General features: G+C 39.8%; 1 protein-coding gene across 2 annotated transcripts in view; it reads right to left on the reverse strand.

Moving 5' to 3' along the window:
- LOC101279781 (guanine nucleotide-binding protein G(q) subunit alpha) overlaps positions 1-23,362 on the reverse strand; it is a 439,263-nt gene that overhangs the window by 371,496 nt on the left and 44,405 nt on the right. For both annotated transcript variants that reach the window (XM_049710835.1, XM_049710834.1), the window contains exon 3: positions 19,756-19,858. The gene's annotated coding sequence lies outside the window, so the exon portion shown is untranslated. The remainder of the gene's footprint in view (positions 1-19,755; positions 19,859-23,362) is intronic.

Genomic DNA, 23,362 nt, shown 5'->3' on the forward strand with positions numbered 1-23,362 from the left:
ATGGGTCCCATCCTTTTCCTCTGAGTCAGTTCCTCATATAATTGAACACAGAAAATTTGGCTTCTTTCATTCTTCATTTTTTTAAGCCCAAATTGCCTCTTATCTCCATGGTTTCTCAACATAAAATTTCCTCTTTAAAATTTTCAAACCTACAGAAAAATTGAAAGACTAATACAATAGGCACCTATATCCTTCACTTCAATTTTATATATATGTGTAATTCTTATTTTTTCTGGGCCATTTGAAAGAAAGTTGGAAACATCATCCTATTTCACATTTAAGTGTTTTAGCATGACAGCGTGTATCTTCTAAGAGTAACGACATTATCTTCAAAACCATAATATCATTATCTCACTTAAGAAAATCAAAGCAATTTAATAAATTTAGTAATGTCATATATAGACCATATAAAATTTCCCTATTATTCAAATAATGCCTTTTCAGCTGTTTTCTTTTTCTTTCAATCTAGGATCAAATAAAGGATCTCACATTGCATTTGGTTTTCATGACTCTTTAGTTTCCTTTAATCTATAATAGTCCCTCCAACTTTCTGTGAATTTCATGACATTGCTCAAGTTAAAATTGTAATCCAGCTATCCTGGATCAACCTCACCCTGACAAGCCAGAGCCCACAGCCTCCTCCAGATATAGACAGGCAAAAAGAATTTAGAGGGACAGGTACATGTAAAAGTATGAGATTAGAACACTCCCTAACACCAAACACAAAAATAAGCTCAAAATGGATTAAAGACCTAAATGTAAGGCCAGAAACTATCAAACTCTTAGAGGAAAACATAGGCAGAACACTCTATGACATAAATCACAGCAAGATCTTTTTTGACCCACCTCCTAGAGAAATGGAAATAAAAACAAAAATAAACAAATGGGACCTAATGAAACTTCAAAGCTTTTGCACAGCAAAGGAAACCATAAATAAGACCAAAAGACAACCCTCAGAATGGGAGAAAATACGTGCAAATGAAGCAACTGACAAAGGATTAATCTCAAAAATTTACAAGCAGCTCATGCAGCTCAATAACAAAAAAACAAACAACCCAATCCAAAAATGGGCAGAAGACCTAAATAGACATTTCTCCAAAGAAGATATACAGACTGCCAACAAACACATGAAAGAATGCTCAACATCATTAATCATTAGAGAAATGCAAATCAAAACTACAATGAGATATCATCTCATACCAGTCAGAATGGCCATCATCAAAAAAATCTAGAAACAATAAATGCTGGAGAGGGTGTGGAGAAAAGGGAACACTCTTGCACTGCTGGTGGGAATGTGAATTGGTACAACTACTATGGAGAACAGTATGGAGGTTCCTTAAAAAGCTACAAATAGAACTACCATATGACCCAGCAATCCCACTACTGGGCATATACCCTGAGTAAACCATAATTCAAAAAGAGTCATGTACCAAAATGTTAATTGCAGCTCTATTTACAACAGCCAGGAGATGGAAACAACCTAAGTGTCCATCATCGGATGAATGGATAAAGAAGATGTGGCACATATATACAATGGAATATTACTCAGCCGTAAAAAGAAACAAAATTGAGTTATTTGTAGTGAGGTGGATGGACCTAGAGTCTGTCATACAGAATGAAGTAAGTCAGAAAGAGAAAGACAAATACCGTATGCTAACACATATATATGGAATCTAAGAAAAAAAAAATGTCATGAAGAACCTAGGGGTAAGACAGGAATAAAAACACAGACCTACTAGAGAATGGACCTGAGGATATGGGGAGGGGGAAGGGTAAGGTGTGACAAAGTGAGAGAGTGGCATGGCCATATATACACTACCAAATGTAAAATAGATAGCTAGTGGGAAGCAGCCGCATAGCTCAGGGAGATCAGCTCGGTGCTTTGTGACCACCTAGACGGGTGGGATAGGGAGGGTGGGAGGGAGGGAGATGCAAGAGGGAAGAGATATGGGAACATATGTATATGTATAACTGATTCACTTTGTTATAAGGCAGAAACTAACACACCATTGTAAAGCAATTATACTACAATAAAGATATAGGAAAAAATTTAGAGGAAGATTAATACCGCCTTTCCTTTGAAAGCTTTTTTAGCAACTGCAATAGACAGTTGGTTCCCGTGGTCAAACAGACCCCACCTCAGGCCCATTTCCTATGAACACCTGTCAGGCTGGATCTTCCCAGTCTTGGAGTCATGTAATTCTTTTTTGAGCTTGCTTACAAAACCTACCTGGTGGAGTCCTTCTTGTTGGTTTGGCTCATTTATGAAAAATAGCTGAGTCAGTTTGAAGGTCTGGTGTCCCTTCATGCATGCCAGCTGCCCCTGCAGTTTGTGATGTGCTCACATGTGGCGAACACAGCTTAGCAGCAGGAGAGGAGAGCTGGGCACAGGATTGCTCACTTGGCGGGACCAGCACAGGGCAGACTGAGTGAATGTAGAAACGACGCAGAGTCTTGGGCTTGCAAGTGAAGAACGGTGATCTAAGTCCCAACAGTCTCTGTTTCACTCCAGACAAAGGGCCAGCAAGGTGGGAGGGAGAAGATTCCAAGTGGTACTGCTATCTTCACAAGTGAGCAGTGACCCTAGAAGCAAATCTGATGTGGAACACTCAGAATCCAGGAGGCAGGCGGACAGCAGAAGGAAAATGTGTGCCTGGGGAAATAGGGCCCTTGCCCCCAAGCAAAATTTCAGGGGCAGATTGCCTGTCCCCAGAAAGGGACTTGCATATAAAGCAAAGTAAGGCTGCAATAGAGAATTTATTTAAATAGGGGCCTAGAACTGGATTTTATAATGGAGACAGAAATAGTATGTGGGTCTGTGGTAGATCTATATTCCAAAGACTAATACAAAACCAACGGTGGTTTCAGGGGGGTATGTGTGCATTTGTCACCCTTTGATCTTTTTCCTCAATTAAGTCAGTTTCATCCTCACTTCACCTTTTGGCTCAGAACCTAACTCAAAAACAATAAGAAAAAAAATAAATAAAATCTCAAAATCCCCTCAAACCCTTTTCATTAAAGTAACCTCTATTTTAACAGATGTCATTGGTCCTTTGTATTTTCAGTTGGAGTAGAAATTAATAATATACTTGCTATTCCAGGGGATTTCTTCTGTTCTGCTCTCTCCAGCTAATTCTTTTTTTTTTTTAATATTTATTTATTTATTTGGCTGCACTGGGTCTTTGTTGCGGCACACAGGATCTTTAGTTGTGTCATGTGGGATCTTTAGTTGCGGCATGCAGGATCTAGTTCCCTGACCAGGGATTGAGCCTGGGCCCCCTGCATTGGGAGTGTGGGGCCTTAGCCACTGGACCACCAGGGAAGTCCTATCTCCAGCCAATTCTTATGTATATCTTGGATCCTGAGCTTCCGGGGTTTGCCCTGGTTTTTCCCAAAATACTCTTTCACTGCCAATCCCTGAAGCCTGTAGATTCTTCCTGGTGACCAGAAATGCTCTATTCTCATCACCAAAGCTATTGATCTTGCAGGTTGTAAGTCAGGAGAGGCTAGATGCTGCAGTAACAAGTGCTCCTCCCCCGCATCACAATGGCTGGTAACACAAGGATTTCTCATTATACTTCACATTCATTACAAGTCATTACAGCTTTGTTCATATGGCTTTTACCCTGGGAACAGCCTCTATCTGGAACGTTGCCAGTCTCATGGTTGAGCAACAGGAGAAATGACAAGCCACACACTGGGTCCAAAAGTGACTGTCTAGAAATGACACTTTTGCTTACACTTCATTGGCTGGAAGGAATCTCATGGACTGGCCTGACATCAGTGGCACAGGGAAGTATAATCCTCCCCTAGGATGCAAGTATTCAAGAATAATTTACGTAAGTGTTTCAATTTATATAAGTTTTTTTTGTTTGTTTGTTTGTTTGTTTTTTGCGGTATGCGGGCCTCTCACTGTTGTGGCCTCTCCCGTGGCGGAGCACAGGCTCCGGACGCGCAGGCTCAGCAGCCATGGCTCACAGGCCCATTTGGGATCTTCCCTGACCGGGGCACGAACCCGTGTCCCCTGAATCGGCAGGCGGACCCTCAACCACTGTGCCACCAGGGAAGCCCTACATAAGTGTTTTTGCTATCAGGATATATGCTGCTTTCCATCAGGGTTCATGTGCCTATCAGGATATGTCTGCTTCTCTATCAGGATACATGTGCCATTGTTTAGGGACAAGAAGCTTCTGGGTCTTAGGCTAGGACTGAGCTGTGGTTTGTGTACTGGCCCCCTAGTTCCTCCCCAGGCCGGGTTTTCAGCATTGCTCTTTCTCCTCATCCTATCCGAGAACCCTTCCATTGCGTGTTTGGGACCTGCCGTAGGACCAGGCTTTGGTCAGGAGTGACAAGCTAAGAATAAGTGTGGGCTGCCCCCTTTTCCCTTCCTACTAGCAGCTGGGTCATAGCTGAGCTTTCTTTCTGACACATGCAGCTTCTTCCCGAAACACTGTTTTTGTTTTATTTTTATTCTTATTTTTTCATTCTGGCCAACAACTTCATAACACACTGCCAGCAGATTCAATTTGTCTTGTGTTTCTTTCTGGAGTGACATTTTTCCTTAGCACTTAAAAAAAAATCCAGTTCATTCTAGGTTTTGGCCTGCCTGGCACTATTGTCAAAGGTTTCTGTCATTCTTTTCAATGTATTTTTCTGGAACTAAAATTTCCTCAGGCCTCTCAAGGCTATGGGTACAAATGAGATCACGTTTCCGGTAATAACTCAAATCTCCTTGACTCATCTTGCCCACTTGCTCACGTAGAGACTTCCTGACCTCACCAAAGGTCTCTCCAGCTTTTTTCTGGGTGTGCCAGGAGTGAGGGCTGGGGTCAGGAGTCCTCTCACATTCTTCTGTCTAGGCCCCCACCCCATGAATGTCCACTGCCGGTGGACTCAACTTGACACGTGGGTTATTCAGGACTCTTTGGTTGCACATCATGGAAACCAACTTGAGCCAACTTAATCAAGTTAGAGGGTCCACAATAGGTACATGAGGCCATTTCTCAGAATATATGGCATACAGCTGGCCCTCAAGAAAATTCTATTAGACTAGAAAAATGAAATGTTTAAGAATCTCCCCTCTTTTACCTGCTCATTTCTGGGCGTCTGCTTTATTGGCTTGCCTTTGCAGACTGGATCTTTCTGCATGCACACTGGGGAGATTCCCTAGTTCTCCCTGAATCCCAAATCCAATTTCTGAGAGGATACCATTCAGGCCTGGATTTTAAGTAAAAGTTAAGAATGAGGATGAAGGTTACTTAGCAAAATAGGAGTTTGAAGGTTCACCTGGCAGAATCGGGTAGGAATGAGGGCGAGAAAGATTTTTCTTGAGTTTTCCAGAGCTTCCATAACAAAGTATCACAGACTGAGTGGCTTAAACAACAAAAATTTATTTTCTCATAGTTCTGGTGGCTAGCAGTGCAAGAACAGGGTGTTGGCAGTGTTGGTTTCTCCTGAGGCCTCCTTGGCTTGCAGATGGCCACCTTCTCACTGTGTTCTTACATGGTCTTTACTCTGTATCTGAGTGTCTCTGGGGTCTCTCTGTATGCCCTAATCTCCTCTTCTTATGAGGACGCTAGTCAGATTGGATTAGGGCCTACCTAATGGCCTCATTTAAACATAATCATATCTTTAAAGGCCCATCTCCATGGGCTTCCCTGGTGGCGCAGTGGTTGGGAGTCTGCCTGCCGATGCAGGGGACACAGGTTCGTGCCCCGGTCCGGGAGGATCCCACGTGCCACGGAGCGGCTGGGCCCGTGAGCCATGGCCGTTGGGCCTGCGCATCCGGAGCCTGTGCTCCACAATGGGAGAGGCCACAGTGGTGAGAGGCCCGCGTACCACAAAAAAAAAAAAAAAAAAAAGGCCCATCTCCAAATATAATAACATTCTGAGGTACTGAGGGTAAATTTATAGGGAACATAATTCAGTCCATAACATCTGTTGCCTATCAAATCACTTGAAAACCTAATGGTGTAAAACAAAATTTTTTACTATGTTCAAAGATTTGGTAGGTCAGAAATTCAGAAGAGGTATGGTGGGGATGGCTCTTCCCTGCTCCATGATATCTGGGCTCTCAGCTGGGATGACTTAAATGGCTGGATGCTGACAAATAGCTGGGCTAGGGGACTCACTTCTGAGATGGCTTCTTTACTCACATGTTTCATGCTTGGGTTGAAATGGCTGAAACCTGTGCTCAGATGGTACTGTTGACCACAACAAGTCCATGTGGCTTGGGCTTCCTCATAGCATGGCAGCCTCAGGGAAGATGGACTTTTTACATGGCAGCTCAGGGCTCAAAGAGCGTTCCAGTGACCAAGGGACATAGTTTCACTTCTACTATACTTATTGAAGCAGTCACAAGCACAGATAAATGCCAAAGAATTTGTGACCATATTACAGAACTGCCACAACAGTCATATTCAAAATGTCTAAAAAAAAAAATAAAAAACAAATTGGACAAAATGTCTACTACATCCCTGTCCCATATGCCCTCTGTGAGAAGACCATTCTCTCCCATGACTGTTGGTTCTTGTTGTTCTCCAAAATTTGGTAAGCTTTTTATCCATTTAATAGAAATCAGCCCCAATGTGTCAGTAGACACACTTGAGTTCTTTTCTAGCCAAGCATCTTAAATTTGCAATATTTCAAAGATTTCTCAGTCTCGTACCTCTCGCTCCATTTGTTTATGGGTACTTAAGTCCACCTCTGGTGAGAGTCACACTTTTGGTACCTTTTTCCTGTGCCATTAGAGGCATGTTAAAAATTGAGATATAATTGACATAAGACATTATATTAGTTTCATATATACAACATAATGATTCAATATTTCTATATATTGTGAAATGATCACCACAATAATTCTAGTTAACATCTGTCACCATACATAGTTAAATTTTTTTCTCGTGATGAGAACTTTTAAGATCCACTCTCTTAGCAACTTTCAAATATACAAGTCTACATTATTAACTACAGTCATCATGTTGTATGTTACTTCCCTGTGACTTAATTATTTTATAACTGGAAGTTAGTACCTTTTGACCACCTTCACCTATTTCATCCACCCGCAACGCCCTACCTCTGGCAATCTACCAATGTATTCTCTATATCTATGAGCTTGGTTGTTAGTTTGTTGTTGTTGTTGTTAGATTCCACATATAAGTGAGATCATATGGTATTTGTTTTTCTCTGTCTGACTTACTTCACTTAGCATAATGCCCTCAAGGTCCATCCATGTTGTCACAAATGGCAGGATTTCATTCTTTTTTGTGGTTGAACAATATTCCATTATATATATATACACACACACACACACATACACACACACATGCACGCACGCATGCACACACATAGCACATTTTCTTTATCCATTCATCCATTGATGGACCCTTAGCTTGCTTCCATGTCTTGGCTATTGAAAATAATGCTGCAGTGAACATGCGGGTGCAGATATCTTTGTGAGATAGTGTTTTCATTCTCTTTGGATAAATACCTAGAGGTGGAATTGCTGGATCATATGGTAGTTCTATTTTTAATTTTTTGAGGAAGCTTTGTACTGCTTTCCATGGTGCCTGTTACATTCCCACCAACAGTGAACAAGAGTTTCCTTTTCTTCACATCCTCACCAAAACTTGTTATTTCTTTCTTTCTTTTTTTTAAAAATACATTTATTGGAGTATAATTGCTTTACAATAAACCCATGCACATATGGACACCTTGTCTTTGGCAAAAGAGGCAAGAATATACAATGGAGAAAAGACAGCCTCTTCAATAAGTGGAGCTGGGAAAACTGGACAGCTACATGTAAAAGAATGAAATTAGAACACTTTCTAACATCGTACACAAAAATAAACTCAAAATGGATTAAAGACCTAAATGTAAGGCCTGACACTATAAAACTCTTAGAGGAAAACATAGGCAGAATGCTCTTTGACATAAACCACAGAAAGATCTTTTTGACTCTCCTCCTAGAGTAACGGAAATAAAATAAAAAATAAACAAATGGGACTTAATGAAACTTAAAAGCTTTTGCACAGCAAAGGAAATCATAAACAAGACGAAAAGACAACCCTCAGAATGGGAAAAAATATTTGCAAATGAAGCAACTGACAAAGGATTAATCTCAAAAATTTACAAGCAGCTCATGCAGCTCAATATCAGAAAAAGAAACAACCCAATCCAAAAATGGGCAGATGACCTAAACAGACATTTCTCCAAAGAAGACATACAGATTGCCAACAAACATATGAAAAGATGCTCAGCATCACTAATCATTAGGGAAATGCAAATCAAAACCATACCGGTCAGAATGGCCATCATCAAAAAATCTACAAACAAATGCTGGAGATGGTGTGGAGAAAAGGGAACCCTCTTGCACTGTTGGTGGGAATGTAAATTGATACAGCCACTATGGAGAACAGTATGGAGGTTCCTTAAAAAACTAAAAATAGAACTACCATACGACACAGCTATCCCACTACTGGGCATATAACCTGAGAAAACCATAATTCAAAAAGAGTCATGTACCACAATGTTCATTGCAGCTCTGTTTACAATCGCCAGGACATGGAAGCAACCTATGTGTCCATTGAAAGATGAATGGATAAAGATGTGACACATATATACAATGGAATATTACTCAGCCATAAAAGGAAACGAAATTGAGTTATTTGCAGTGTGGTGGATGGGCCTAGAGTCTGTCATACAGAGTGAAGTAAGTCAGAAAGAGAAAGACAAATACCATATGCTAACACATATATGTGGAATCTAAAAAAAAAAAAGATCTGAAGAACCTAGGGGCAAGACAAGAATAAAGACGCCAACATAGAGAATAGACTTGAGGAAACGGGGAGTGGGAAGGGGAAGCGGTGATGAAGAGAGTGGGACAGACATAAGTACACTACCAAATGTAAAATAGATAGCTAGTGGGAAGCAGCCACACAGCACAGGGAGATCAGCTCGGTGCTTTGTGACCACATAGAGGAGTGGGATAGGGACAGTGGGAGGGAGATGCCAGAGGAAGGAGATATGCGGATATATGTATATGTATAGCTGATTCACTTTGTTATAAAGCAGATTCACTTTGTTATAAAGCAGCATATATATGTCCATGCCACTCTCTCACTTCATCCAAGCTTATACTTCCCCCTCCCCGTGTCCTCAAGTCATTTCTGTACATCAGCATCTTTATTTCTGTCCTGCCCATAGGTTCTTCAGAACCTTTTTTTTTTTTTTTTTAGGATTCCATATATATGTGTTAGCATACAGTATTTGTTTTTCTCTTTCTGACTTACTTCACTCTGTATGACAGACTCTAGGTCCATCCACCTCACTAAAAATAGCTCAACTTCGTTTCTTTTTATGGCTGAGTAATATTCCATTGTATATATGTGCCACATCTTCTTTATCCATTCATATGTCAATGGACACTTAGGTTGCTTCCATGTCCTGGCGATTGTAAATAGAGCTGCAACGAACATTGTGGTACGTGATTCTATTTGAATTATGGTTTTCTCAGGTTATATGCCCAGTAGTGGGATTGCTGGGTCATATGGTAGTTCTATTTTTAGTTTTTTAAGGAACTTCCATTTTGACTGGTGTGAGGTGATACCTCATTGTAGTTTTGATTTGCATTTCTCTAAAGATTAGTGATGTTGAGCATCCTTTCACGTGTTTGTTGGCAATCTGTATATCTTCTTTGGAGAAATGTCTATTTAGGTCTTCTGCCCATTTTTGGATTGGGTTGTTTGTTTTTTTGTTATTGAGCTGCGTGAGCTGCTTGTAAATTTTTGAGATTAATCCTTTGTCAGTTGCTTCATTTGCAAATATTTTCTCCCATTCTGAAGGTTGTCTTTTCGTCTTGTTCATGTTTTCCTTTGCTGTGCAAAAGCTTTTAAGGTTCATTAGGTCCCATTTGTTTACTTTTGTTTTTATTTCCATTTTCTTAGGAGGTGGGTCAAGAAGGATCTTGCTGTGATTTATGTCATAGAGTGTTCGGCCTATGTTTTCCTCTAAGAGTTTTATAGTGTCAGGCCTTACATTTAGGTCTTTAATCCATTTTGAGTTTATTTTTGTGTACGATGTTAGAAAGTGTTCTAATTTCATTCTTTTACATGTAGCTGTCCAGTTTTCCCAGCTCCACTTATTGAAGAGGCTGTCTTTTCTCCATTGTATATTCTTGCCTCCCTTATCAAAGATAAGGTGACCATATGTGCATGGGTTTATCTCTGGACTTTCTATCCTCTTCCATTGGTCTAAATTTCTGTCTTTGTGCCAGTACCATACTGCATTGATTACTGTAGCTTTGTAGTATAGTCTGAAGTCAGGGAGCCTAATTACTCCAGCTCCGTTTTTCTTTCTGAAGATTGCTTTGGCCATTCGGGGTCTTTTGTGTTTCCATACAAATTGTGATATTTTTTGTTGTAGTTCTGTGAAAAATGTCATTGGTAGTTTGATAAGGATTGCATTGAATCTGTAGATTGCTTTGGGTAGTTTAGTCATTTTCACAATGTTGATTCATCCAATCCAAGAACATGGTATATCTTTCCATCTGTTTGTATCATCTTTGATTTCTTTCATCAGTGTCTTATAATTTTCTGCATACAGGTTTTTTGCCTCCTTAGGTGGGTTTATTCCTAGGTATTTTATTCTTTTTGTTGCAATGGTAAATGGGAGTGGTTCCTTGATTTCTCTTTCTGATTTTTCGTTGTTAGTGTATACGCAAGAGATTTCTGTGCATTAATTTCGCATCCTGCTACTTTACCAAATTCATTGATTAGCTCTAGTAGATTTCTGGTGGCATCTTTAGGATTTTCTATGTATAGTATCATGTAATCTGCAAACAGTGATAGTTTTATTTTTCATTTCCAATTTGGATTCCTTTTATTTCTTTTTCTTCTCTGATTGCTGTGGCCAAAACTTCTGAAACTATGTTGAATAACAGTGGTGAGAGTAGGCAACTTTGTGTGTTCCTGATCTTAGAGGAAATGGTTTCAGTTTTTCACCATTGAGAACGATGTTGACTGTGGATTTGTCATATATGGCCTTTATTATGTTGAGATAGGTTCCCTCTGTGCCCACTTTCTGGAGAGTTTTCATTATAAATAGGTGTTGATTTTTGTCAAAAGCTTTTTCTGCAACTATTGAGATTATCATACGGTTTTTATCTTTCAGTTTGCTAATATGGTGTATCACATTGATTGATTTGCGTATATTGAAGAATCCTTGTATTCCTGGGATAAACCCCACTTGATCATTGTGTATGATCCTTTTAATGTGCTGTTGGCTTCTGTTTGCTAGTATTTTGATAAGGATTTTTGCATCTATTTTCATCAGTGGTATTGGCCCGTGATTTTCTTTTTTTGTGATATCTTTGTCTGCTTTTGGTGTCAGTGTGATGATGGCCTCATAGAATGAGTTTGGGAGTGTTCCTCCCTCTGCTATATTTTGGAAGAGTTTGAGAAGGATAGGTGTCATCTCTTCTCTAAATGTTTGATAGAATTCACCTGTGAAGCCATCTGGCCCTGGGCTTCTGTTTGTTGGAAGATTTTTAATCACAGTTTCAATTTCAGTGCTTGTGATTAGTGTGTTCATGTTTTCTATTTCTTCCTGGTTCAGTCTTGAAAGGTTGTACTTTTGTAAGAATATGTCCATTTCTTCCAGGTTGTCCATTTTATTGGCATATATTGCCTGTAGTAGTCTCTCATGATCCTTTGTATTTCTGCGGTGTCAGTTGTTAATTCTCCTTCTCCATTTCTAATTGTATTGATTTGAGTCTTCTCCCTTTTTTTCTTGATGAGTCTGGCTAATAGTTTATCAATTTTATCTTCTCAAAGAACCAGCTTTTAGTTTTATTGATCTTTGCTATTGTTTCCTTCATTTCTTTATCATTTATTTCTGATCTGATCTTTATGATTTCTTTCCTTCCGCTAACTTTGCGGGTTTTCTTGTTCCTCTTTCTCTAATTGCTTTAGGTGTAATGTTAGGTTGTTTATTTGGGATGTTTCTTGTTTTTTGAGGTAGAATTGTGTTGCTATAAACTTCCCTATTAGAACTGCTTTTGCTGCATCCCATAGGTTTTGGGTTGTCGTGTTTTCATTGTCATTTGTTTCTAGGTATTTTTTGATTTCTTCTTTGATTTCTTCAGTGATCTCTTGGTTGTTTAGTAGCATATTGTTTAGCCTCCATGTGTTTGTACTTTTTACAGTTTTTTTTCCCTGTAATTGATAGCTAGTCTCATAGTGTTGTGGTCAGAAAAGATGCTTGATACAATTTCAATTTTCTTAAATTTACCAACGCTTGAATTGTGACCCAAGATGTGATGTATCTGGAAAATATTCCATGTGCACTTGAGAAGAAAGTGTATTCTGTTGTTTTGGGATGGATATCAATTAAGTCCATCTGGTCTAATGTTTCCTTATTTATTTTCTGTTTGGATGATCTGTCCATTGGTGTAAGTGTGGTGTTAAAGTCACCTACTATTATCGTGTTACTGTCGACTTCCCCTTTTATGGCTGTTAGTATTTGCCTTATGTATTGAAGTGCTCCTATGTTGGGTACATACATATTTACAATTGTTATACCTTCTTCTTGGATTGATCCCTTGATCATTATATAGTGTCCTTCCTTGTCTCTTGTAATAGTCTTTATTTTAAAGTCTTTTTGTCTGATATGAGTATTGCTATCCCAGCTTTCTTTTGATTTCCATTTGCATGGAATATCTTTTTTCATCCCCTCACTTTCAGTCTGTATGTGTCCCTAGGTCTGAAGTGGGTCTCTTGTAGACAGCATATATATACGGGTCTTGTTTTTGTATCCATTCAGCCAGTGTATGTCTTTTGGTTGCAGCATTTAATCCATTTACATTTAAGGTAATTATCGATATGTATGTTTCTATTATCATTTTCTTAATTATTTTGGGGTTTTTTTTGTAGGTCTTTTCCTTCTCTGTGTTTCCTGCATAGAGAAGTTCCTTTAGCATTTGTTGTAAAGCTGGTTTGGTGGTGCTGAATTCTCTTAGCTTTTGCTTGTCTGTAAAGGTTTTAATTTCTCTGTCGAATCTGAATGAGATCCTTGCTGGGTAGAGTAATATTGGTTGTAGGTTTTTCCCTTTCATCAGTTTAAATATGTCCTGTGATTCCCTTCTGGCTTGCAGAGTTTCTGTTGAATGATCAGCTGTTAACCTTATGGGGTGTCCCTTGTATGTTATTTATTGCTCTTCCCTTGCTGCTTTTACTATTTTTTCTTTGTGTTTAATTTTTGAAAGTTTGATTAGTATGTGTCTCAGCGTGTTTCCCCTTGGGTTTATCCTGTATGGGACTCTCTGTGCTTCCTGGGCTCAATTAACTATTTCCTTTCCCATGTTGGGGAAGTTTTCAACTATAATCTCTTCAAATATTTTCTCAGACTCTTTCATTTTTTCTTCTTCTGGGATGCCTATAATTCGAATGTTGGTGTGCTTAATGTTGTCCCAGAGGTCTCTGAGACTGTCCTCCATTCTTTTCATTCTTTTTTCTGTATTCTGCTCTGCAGCAGTTATTTCCACCATTCTATATTCTAGCTCACTTCTCTTTTCTTCTGCCTCAGTTATTCTGCTATTGATTCCTTCTAGAATATTTTTAGTTTCAGTTATTGGGTTGTTCATTAGTGTTTGTTTGCTCTTTAGTTCTTCTAGGTCCTTGTTAAACGTTCCTTGTATTTTCTCTATTCTATTTCCAGGATTTTGGATCATCTTTACTATCATTACTCTGAATTCTTTTTCAGGTAGTTTGCCTATTTCCTCTTCATTTATTTGGCCTTGTGAGTTTTTATCTTGCTCCTTTGCCTGTAAGATATTTCTCTGTCTTTTCATTTTGTCTAATTTACAGTATGTGAGGTCTCCTTACCCTAGGCTGGATGGTCATAGTTCCTCTTGCTTCTGTTCTCTGCGCCCATTGGTGGGGTTTTGGTCCAGTGTCTTGTGTAGGCTTCCTGATGGGAGGGACTGGTGCCTGCGTTCTGGTGTGTCGAGCTGAACCTTTTTCCTCTGATGAGCAGGGCCATGTCAGGTGGTGTGTTTTGGGTGTCTGTGAGCTTAGTATAACTTTAGGTAATCTGTGTGCTAATGGGTGGGTTTGTGTTCCTGTCTTCTTTGTTGTTTGGTGTGAGGTGTCCCAGCGCTGGGAACTGCTGGCACTTGGGTGGAGCCGGGTCTTAGATTCAGATAGAGGCCTCCATGAGAGCTCTTGGCAATTAATCTTCCCTGGGGCCAGGAATTCTCTAGTGGTCCAGCATCCTGGACTTGGTGCTCCACTCCAGAGCCTCAGGCCTGACTTGGTCAAGGGACCAAGATCCCGCAAGTTGTTCATCACAGCAATAAAGGGTATTAAAAAAAAAGACTAACAAAACCCCAGACAAATGGTAAAAAGTAAAATCTAACAAACAGAAAGAGAAACAAGGGAACACTCACACACACAAAAGAAACAAAAACAGAACCAAATAAATCAAATAGCAAGAGAACAACCGGACAAACAGAAGAACCCAAGAACGAAACCAAACAATTAAGAAGAAAGCTGAAAAAAACCCAAAACCAAAACCAAAGCAGAGGGCCATCTGAAGAATAAAGCAAACAAATATATTAAAGAAAACAAAAGGCAAACAAAACCCTGGAGAAATGGTAAAAACAAAATCAAAGAAACAAAAATAGAAACAAGGAAACACACACACGTAAAAGAAAGAAAAACAGAGGCAAATAAAATAAAAAGCAAGAGAACAACCAGAGAAATAGGAGAACTCAAAAATGAAATCAAACATTTAGGATTAAAACTAACAAAAACACATAACCTAAAAACAAAACCAAAGCAGTGTGCCAACTGAAGAATAAAGCAAGGAAACAGAACAAACTGATAAAAATGAATAAAATAATAATAAAATAAAATAAAATAAAAGGGAAAAAACACAGGACAACAGAAAAGCAAAGTAGAAATGGAAATATTAAAAAAAGAGAAAAATATATTAAAGAAAAAGAGGATGAAAAAAATGAGGGAAAAGAATACAGAATGACAGAAAAGCAAAGTAAAAGTAGAAATATGTGAAGAAAAAGTTATAAAACATGGAGATCCCAAAAGACTTAAAAAAAAAACAAAAAAAGAAAAAGAAACCAGAAAAAAAAAAGCTAGAACTAACAACAGAATGAATCAAAACATAATAAAATTAACAGTAATAATTATGTTTCCCTGGGGTCTCTGCTGTAAGTGTCCTCGCACATGCCATGAGCCACAGCCCACCTCCGCCTCCCCAAGAGGCTCTCCTCTGCCTCTGGGCTGGTCTCTGGACCTGCCGTGGGCACTGTGGGGATCACTTAGACTCTGATCTGGCCCAATCCCTGCATGTGCTGCCCCCAGAGTCCACAGCTGCCAGAGCTAGACCGTTTTCATTTGTGGGAACACTCATTGTCTACTCAGATAGTCCATAGACACAGGGTCTACCTAGCTGATTGTGGGGATTTAATCTGCTGCTTCTACAGCTGGTGGAAAGATTTTCGATCTTCTTCCTTAGTCACCCTGTCCCGGGGGTTCAGCTTTGGTTTTATCCCCACCTCTGTGTGTGGTCCACCTAGAGGAGTCTGGTCCTGAGGCTGCCTTGGAGCTCTTGGGTCTGCCCCTGTGAGGACCAGGTGCAGAGGTGGTCTGACTGCTTGGAGGAGCCCCAGCAGTGGCAAATGCAGAGGGAAGCAGGCGGCCATGGGTGCCAGAGATATGGCCCTAGTGAGGCCTTTTCTGACGCCCAGTGTAAGGCATGTGAGGGCCAGCCCTGGCCAGGGTTTTTCTGGCACTCGGCAGCAGGCGTGCGAGGGCCAACCCTGAGATGGCTTTTTTTTTTTAATTGCCCTGCAGCCAGCGTGTGAGGGTCAGCTCTGAGGGGAATTTTCTTATTGTTTGGCAGCCAGCACACAAGAGCCAGCCCACAGCAGGCTTCTTTTATTGTCGTTGGCAGGCACCAGTGTATGGGGAGAGAGAGGCTACAATAGCGGCTCCTCTCCCTGCGTGTGACTCAGCAGTAGCGCCTTGCTTCCACGTCAGCCTCATCTTCCTCCATAGGCATTCCCTGCTGCAGATTTCCTCCCTCCCGTCCCCTAAGTCCATCTCCCCAAAGCCAACAGCAGTTCTTGCTCTGGGCCTGTTCTCCAATCCCCATGCACCAGCTCCCAGCCCCCTTGCACACCTGTGAACACATGTCCCAGTCCAAGGCATGTAGGGTCTCGGTATGGACCATCTGTGTATTTCTCACTCTGTCCATCTGCCATAGATCAGTTGCTTCACCCTCTTCCAACAGCCTCAGATGTTTCTCTTCTGTCCCAGTCAATTTCCCCATCAGATAGGGGGTTTCCCCATTGGAGAGGGGATTTCCCTGAATTTGGGAATCTCTCCTCTGCTTCAGCTCCCCTGCCCCTGGGTGCAGGTCCCATCCTGCTTCCTCTCCTCCTCCTTCTCCCTTCTTTTTTTCCATCCTACCCAGTTAAGCAGGGATCTTTATAGTCCTTTCTGGTGTCCAAGGTCTTCTGTTAATTTTCAGCCAGTGTTCTGTGAGAACTGTTGCATCTGTAGATGCACTCCTGATGCATCCATGGAGAGAGATGAACTCCATGTCCACCTACTCCTCTGCCATCTTGAATCTCACTTCTTTCTTTTTGATAATAGTCATTCTAACAGGTGTGAGGTGTTAGCCATTGTGGTTTTGACTTGTATTTATTTCCCTGATGATTAGTGATGCTGAGCACTTTTTGTGTACCTGTTGGCCATCTGTATGTCTTCTTTGGAAAAATGTCTACTTAGATCCTCTGCCCATTTTTAAATCATATTGTTTGGGGTTTTCTGCTATTGAGTGTATGAGTTATTTATATATTTTGGATATTAAACTCTTATGAGATATATGACTTGCAAATATTTTCTCCCATTCAGTAGGTTGCCTTTTCATTTTGTTGATGGTTTCCTTTGTTGTAAAGAAGCTTTTAAGTTTGATGTAGTCTCATTTGTTTACTTTTGCTTTTGTTGCCTTTGCTTTTGATGTCAAATCCAAAAAATCTTTGCCAAGATCTATATCAAGAAGCTTATCACCTATGTTTCATTTTAGGAGTTTTATGGTTTCAGGTCTTATGTTCAAGTCTTTAATCCATCTTGGCTTAATTTTTATGTATGGTATAAGATAGTGGTTGAATTTCATTTTTCTGCATGTGGCTATTCAATTTTTCCAAAACCATTTATTGAAAAAAACTCTCATTTCCCCATTGTATATTCCTGGCTTCTTTGTTGTAAACTAATTGACCACATATGTGTGGGTTTATTTCTGGGCCCTCTGTTCTGTTCCTTTGATCTATGCCTGTTTTTAATGCCAATACCACACTGTTTTGATTATTACAGCTTTGTAATATAATTTGAAGTCAGGGAGCACGATGCCTCCAGCTTTGTTCTTTCTCAAGATTGCTTTGGCTATTTAGGGCCTTTTGTAGTTCCATTCATATTTCAGAATTGTTTTATTTCTGTAAAAAATTCCATTGGAATTTTGATTGGGATTTCATTCAATCTGTAAATTGCTTTGGGTAGTATGGACATTTTAACAATATTAATTATTTCCATTTATGAGCATGGAATATCTTTCAATTTATTTGTGTCTTCTTTAACTTATTTTGTCTACTTGTTATAGTTTTCAGTGTACAGGTCTTTCACCTCCTTGGTTAAATTTATTTCTAGGTATTCTATTCTTTTTGATGCAATTGTAAATGAGATGTTTTCTTAATTTCTCTTTTTGATAGTTTGTTATTAGTGTATAAAAATGCAACAGGTTTTTGTATGTCAATTTTGTATTCTGTAACTTTATTGAATTTGTTTATTAGTTATAACAGTTTTTGGTAGAGCCTTTAGGAATTTTTTATATATAATATCATGTCATGCTAATAGTGACAGTTTTACTTCTTCCTTCCCAATTTGGATGAATTTTATTTCTTTTTCTGTCTAGTTGCCCTGTTAAATACTATGTTAAATATAAGCATCCTTTTCTTATTCCTTAGTAATTTTTGAGTGGGTACTGAACATTGTGAATTTTACATTGTTTTGGGCAAATGTTGTATTCCTTTTTTAAAAATGTTGAACATTTTCTGCTAATAAGTAAGTTACTGGAAGGGTTGATCATTTTTTAGGTTTTTTAAAAGCCTTTATAGGGCTTCCCTGGTGGCGCAGTGGTTGAGAGTCCACCTGCCGATGCAGGGGACACGGGTTCGTGCCCTGGTCCGGGAGGATCCCACATGCCGCGGAGTGGCTGGGCCCGTGAGCCATGGCCGCTGAGCCTGCATGTCCGGAGCCTGTGCTCCGCAACGGGAGAGGCCGCAGCAGTGAGAGGCCCGTGTAATGCAAAAAAAAAAAAAAAAAAAAAGTCTTTATAGGGTTGGTCGAGAAGAGCCTTTTTTTTTTCTTGGTAGCTAATTTAGTCCCATTTCTAAGGTGTATCCATCTTGGGCTCTCTACTGAATGCCCTTTGTACTAATTGAAGTCTTGCCAGTTTGGCTGGGAGAAACTCTAATAATTAATGTGTGAGCCTGGGGAGTATTCATCTTACAACTCCTCAGTAACTGTTCCTTCCTCAGAAGTTGTTCTTTTCTGGCTTCATGGATTCTTGTCATATGCATTTGTAGATTGGTATTTTGTCAAAACATGAAGGAACCCCTATACAAGTTTCTGGAGTTCTTTCTCTGTGTAGCTCTGTTCTCTCTAGTACTTGGTGCTGCAAATTTCTAGTTGCCAGAAATCTAATCTCTGTCTCCTTAATTCAAGAAGATTGCCAAACTCTTCCATGTCACAATCCAAGAATTATCCCAGAAGAGAAACCTTAGGCAATGGGAGGGCTCACATCTTCTATTTCTCTTTTCTCAGGGAGAAAGTCCTCTGTTGCCTTTTGTCTAATGTTGAAGAATAATTATTTCCTATACTTCATCCATTTTTCTAGTTGTTTATGATGGAAAAGTAATTCCAAAATCTTACTCTCTCATAGACGGAAGAAAAAATGGGCAGGATTTTTTTTTTTTTTTTTTTGCGGTACGCGGGCCTCTCACTGTTGTGACCTCTCCCTTTGCGGAACACAGGCTCCAGATGCTCAGGCTCAGCGGCCATGGCTCACGGGCCCAGCCACTCCACGGCATGTGGGATCTTCCTGGAGCGGGGCACGAACCCGTGTCCCCTGCATCAGCAGGCGGACTCTCAACCACTGCACCACAAGGGAAGCCCGGGCAGGATACTTTAACAACAAATCAAAACACTTAAGCTAAGGAGTTTAGCTACTTCAATTGTGTACTAATCTATGTCTAAGCTTCCTAGAATTCAAAGACTGATTATAAGGGCAATAACTTCTGTATATAATCTATACAAATCTTACAAACACAATTGGCTTCTTATATCATCAAGTACATTTTAAAACTTTTTTTGCATCAGAAACATTCCCGGTTGAAGAGAAAGAATTATGTTTATAGAAACCTTTTTTCCCTGGCCATTTGGCTTTTTTTACTGTGTTTTTTTAAAACTGCCTTTCCATAGTCTAAAGTATATGTATAATTATTTCTCAGCTTTCCCTCCTTCTTTCTGATGCTCTCCATGTTGATAATACTCAGATTTCTATAATTTCCACATCATTATAATTTCTTCCTTATTCTTTAGAATTGGTCCAAGTTAGTAGTTCCCTTCATTCCTTCCACCACCCACTTTTAGGCAAAGTGATTATCAGGGCATAACTTACCAGCGCTCTGTTTTTGGAAGAAGGAGACTTTGAGCAGACATCTATCTGTTCAGGAGAAGTTCCTCATCCTTATTATATCTTGTCTCTAGGTCAACCTTGTAATCTGCATGAGGAAAGCATCTTTGAGGCAGTTTGTAAAACAAACTCTCTTATAACATTCACCTGATCTATTCCAATCTTTAATTTTATACAAATGGTCTCTGAATTCATTTTAGTGATGAGGTGGATGTTTGTAATTAGTTTTAGTATAGAATATAGAATTTTCTAGATAACAGTGTCTCATAGTTGAATGATGATTATTTGTTACTTTCCCCAGAACCCTTGCCCTGTGTTATGTTGCATAGCAAGAGTAGGGCTGCAAGATACAGGCAACGATGTCAACAGCCATCAAAACCCCAGATTAGGAAGAAAGAGTCTCAGGCTCGAGGAAAAATGGTTTGATGATATAAATGGAGAAGTGCAGGAGTGGAAGCAGCTGTATCTATTATTTTGAGTGGTCTAATAAGTATAAATACAGCTTGTACCTTTATTATTGGTTAGAATTTTGTGAAGTTAGTTGATTTTCAAAAGCTACAATATCTTTTTCCATGACCATAATTTAGCAGCATACACATTGGCTCCTTCTAGGAGTGTGCATAAAATTTATGGAAAAGGAATGCACACACTCGAATGAAAAAATAGCTGGCTCTGTGTGCCTGAGTATCAAATGTGAAAGGACCAACTACTGACAAGCTGATAGGAGTGTTGATGTATGCAAAAAGCAGTCAGAGCAGAAAACAGAAGTGGCTTCAAAAATACAGATTTTTTCAAAAGTACCTAAGCCCAACAGTATTTACACCCCTTACCAGACATAATAGATATTAGTATGTAGGCATCCTAGGTGACTAATGTACTTTTGGAAGAGCCCAACAGGGCCTTAAGTTTGTCTTTAGGGGCTTTTTTTTTTTGCTCAAACCCAGAAACTGAAGCTCAGTATAATGGAAGACTCTCCATTGTGATCAAAATAGTGGAATTAGAAGGTTTACCACCCCCATATCATTAAAAGCAAGTTCATGGTTCCTTTGAACTACTGAGTGTAGTTTTTTTTTTTTTTAGATAGAAGATCAGTTTTTTCCTAATGTTTAATGAAGTTCATTGTCTCCCTCTTCAAGGAACATGAACATTATTTCTATGAAACCATAATATAGATGTAAGATGATTGGTTATGTTGATGATCTGACTACCTTCAAATTGTTTGGTAGCATTTCCCTAAACTCTTTTAATCAAATTTTGTTTAAAAACATAGACACTAGTGGCTGTGGCAGTGGGTAGTGACAGTGGGGGCATGAAGGACAGAGGAGAGAAGCAAAGTGGAATTGGATAAAAGCCCCTCACCTGCTTTTGGACAAGTGGCAGGGACCGGCTGTGGACCAAGGGGAACGGAAGAGCCTGGTGGGGCGGGCCCCCTCTCCCCACCAACCTGGACTTCCATGTCTCTTCACTTTGGCCTCTAAGTTCTTTGAGCCTACGTACTCCCTCAGTGACTCAGGCCTGGGCTTTCTGGGAGTGACTGTCATCTCTTGAACCTAGCCTTCCGGAATAGTGGTGTATTCTTTTCCTAGAGCTGCTGTAACAAAGTACCAAAAACTGGGTGGCTTGAAACAACAGAAATTATACTATTTCAAAGTTCTGGAGGCTAGAGTCTGATATCAAGATGTCAGCAGGGCTATGCTCTCTTTCCAAGCTCTAGGGGAGAATCCTTCCTTGCCTCTTCTAGCTCTTGGTATTGGCCAGCATCCTTCTTTACCTTTTAGATGCATCACTCAAATCTTTGTCTCTGTTGTCATGTGACCATCTTCTCCCTGTGTATTTTCACATTGTCTTCACTGTCATTCTTTTTAGAAGAACCCCAATCATATTGGATTAGGGGCCCAAGCTACTTCAGTACGACCTCACCTTAACTAATTACATCTGCAAAATCCTATTTCCAAACAAGGCCACATTCTGAGGTGCTGGGGGTTAGGACTACAACATATCTTTTTTTGAGGAGACACAACGTGACCTTTACAATTAACAAGAAAGAAGTGCTTGTTATAAGTTCTGGAGATCCCTGTTTTTTTTATGGAATACAGTTCTGCAAAATTTTCATATGATTCCAATATATATACTTGTGATGTATATATTGAAATACTGCTTTGTGGGGACTGAATTCTGATTCTAAGGATTTTCAAGGCAAAGTCTCTCTGTCATCAATACTAGCACAATGATCGGCAAGAGAGAAGTGGAATTAGAGAATGACAGAAAGGAAGAAGAGGGCCATCACACACAAGCTGGGGCAGAAACATGGAGGCAAAGAAAAAAGTATATCTAGGGACAGAAACCCAGAACAGGTAAGTCACCAGCCACAGAGATAGCTACTTTCTCCTTACTGGACACATGGCCATTCATTTCTGCTTCTCACTGTGTGTGCTTTTCCCCCCGCTTTCTTTCTCTAGATACTATTTCTCTATTCCATATGCACACAGCATACAGCTTCCTGTTCATCACATCACATTCAAATTCACATGCTCACTTGAGCCACCACAGACTGGGTGGCTTAAACAACAGAAATTTATTTTTGCTTCTTGCAAATGCTACATGTCCACTGTAGGCTGGCTATGGCTCCATTCCATGGTATTTTCACTCTGGGACCCAGATTGACAGAAAAGCATCTATCTGATATATAACCCATTTTATAGAAGAGAGAAAGGAAGGGTATGGTAAAAACATGATCTGACTGCTAAGGCTTCTGTTCAAACAAGATATACATCATTCCTGGCCCATTTCATTGACCAGAACAAGCCATATGGCCAAGTCTAACATCAATGAGGGGGCGGGAGTTATGCCCCCAGGGGAGGGTATCAAATACTTGTAAATAGTATTATAATCTACTACGACGGTGTTCTCCCTAAGATCAGTGTGGGGCACTTGGGGATTTTTCAATATATAGAGTAATAATGCTCAGATGTGGCATGGGGCAGTTGGGTGAACAGTGGTCCCAATCTTTATCCTAAGGTTCTTGGACTAAAAGAGATTGTAGATAAATCAAAATGTGAAAGAGCACTCAAGAGAAAAGGTGAAGAATGAGGAGGTATTTGCCACATGAAACAGAACTTCCTGGGATCATAGTGGAAAGGTGTGGGAAGATGGAACTCAGCGGGAATCAGGTTGCACAAGAGAAATCACAAAGGAGTATAGAGAAGTATGTATCCCGTCTAAAACTCACATTGTGCATAAATATATGAAAGGCTCTGACGAGTCCTGCAGCAAAGATTTTATGAAACGTATTTATCCACATAGTAGCCCTCCCCCGTTTTTTCCATTAACAACAGAGTCCCAAAGAATACACTCTGGGAAACAATCTTGTTGACAAAGTGAAAACTGTGAGTTAAAGAAAGTCAACTGTAACATGTTCTATCCATATTTGTAACCACAAAAGTTTGAGAATTGCTTGGGAACAAGGAAATAATCTTGTGGAGAAGTTTTCAAACTTTGTTATTTCAAACCAAATATTACGTAGAACTCTAGTATCTAAAACCCAGAGAAGCAGAGCTGTTCTGGTTTCATCAGGCCTAGGAAGACCAGAGCC

The sequence above is a fragment of the Orcinus orca genome, chromosome 6 (genome assembly GCF_937001465.1).
Source record: "Orcinus orca chromosome 6, mOrcOrc1.1, whole genome shotgun sequence".
NCBI lineage: Eukaryota > Metazoa > Chordata > Mammalia > Artiodactyla > Delphinidae > Orcinus > Orcinus orca.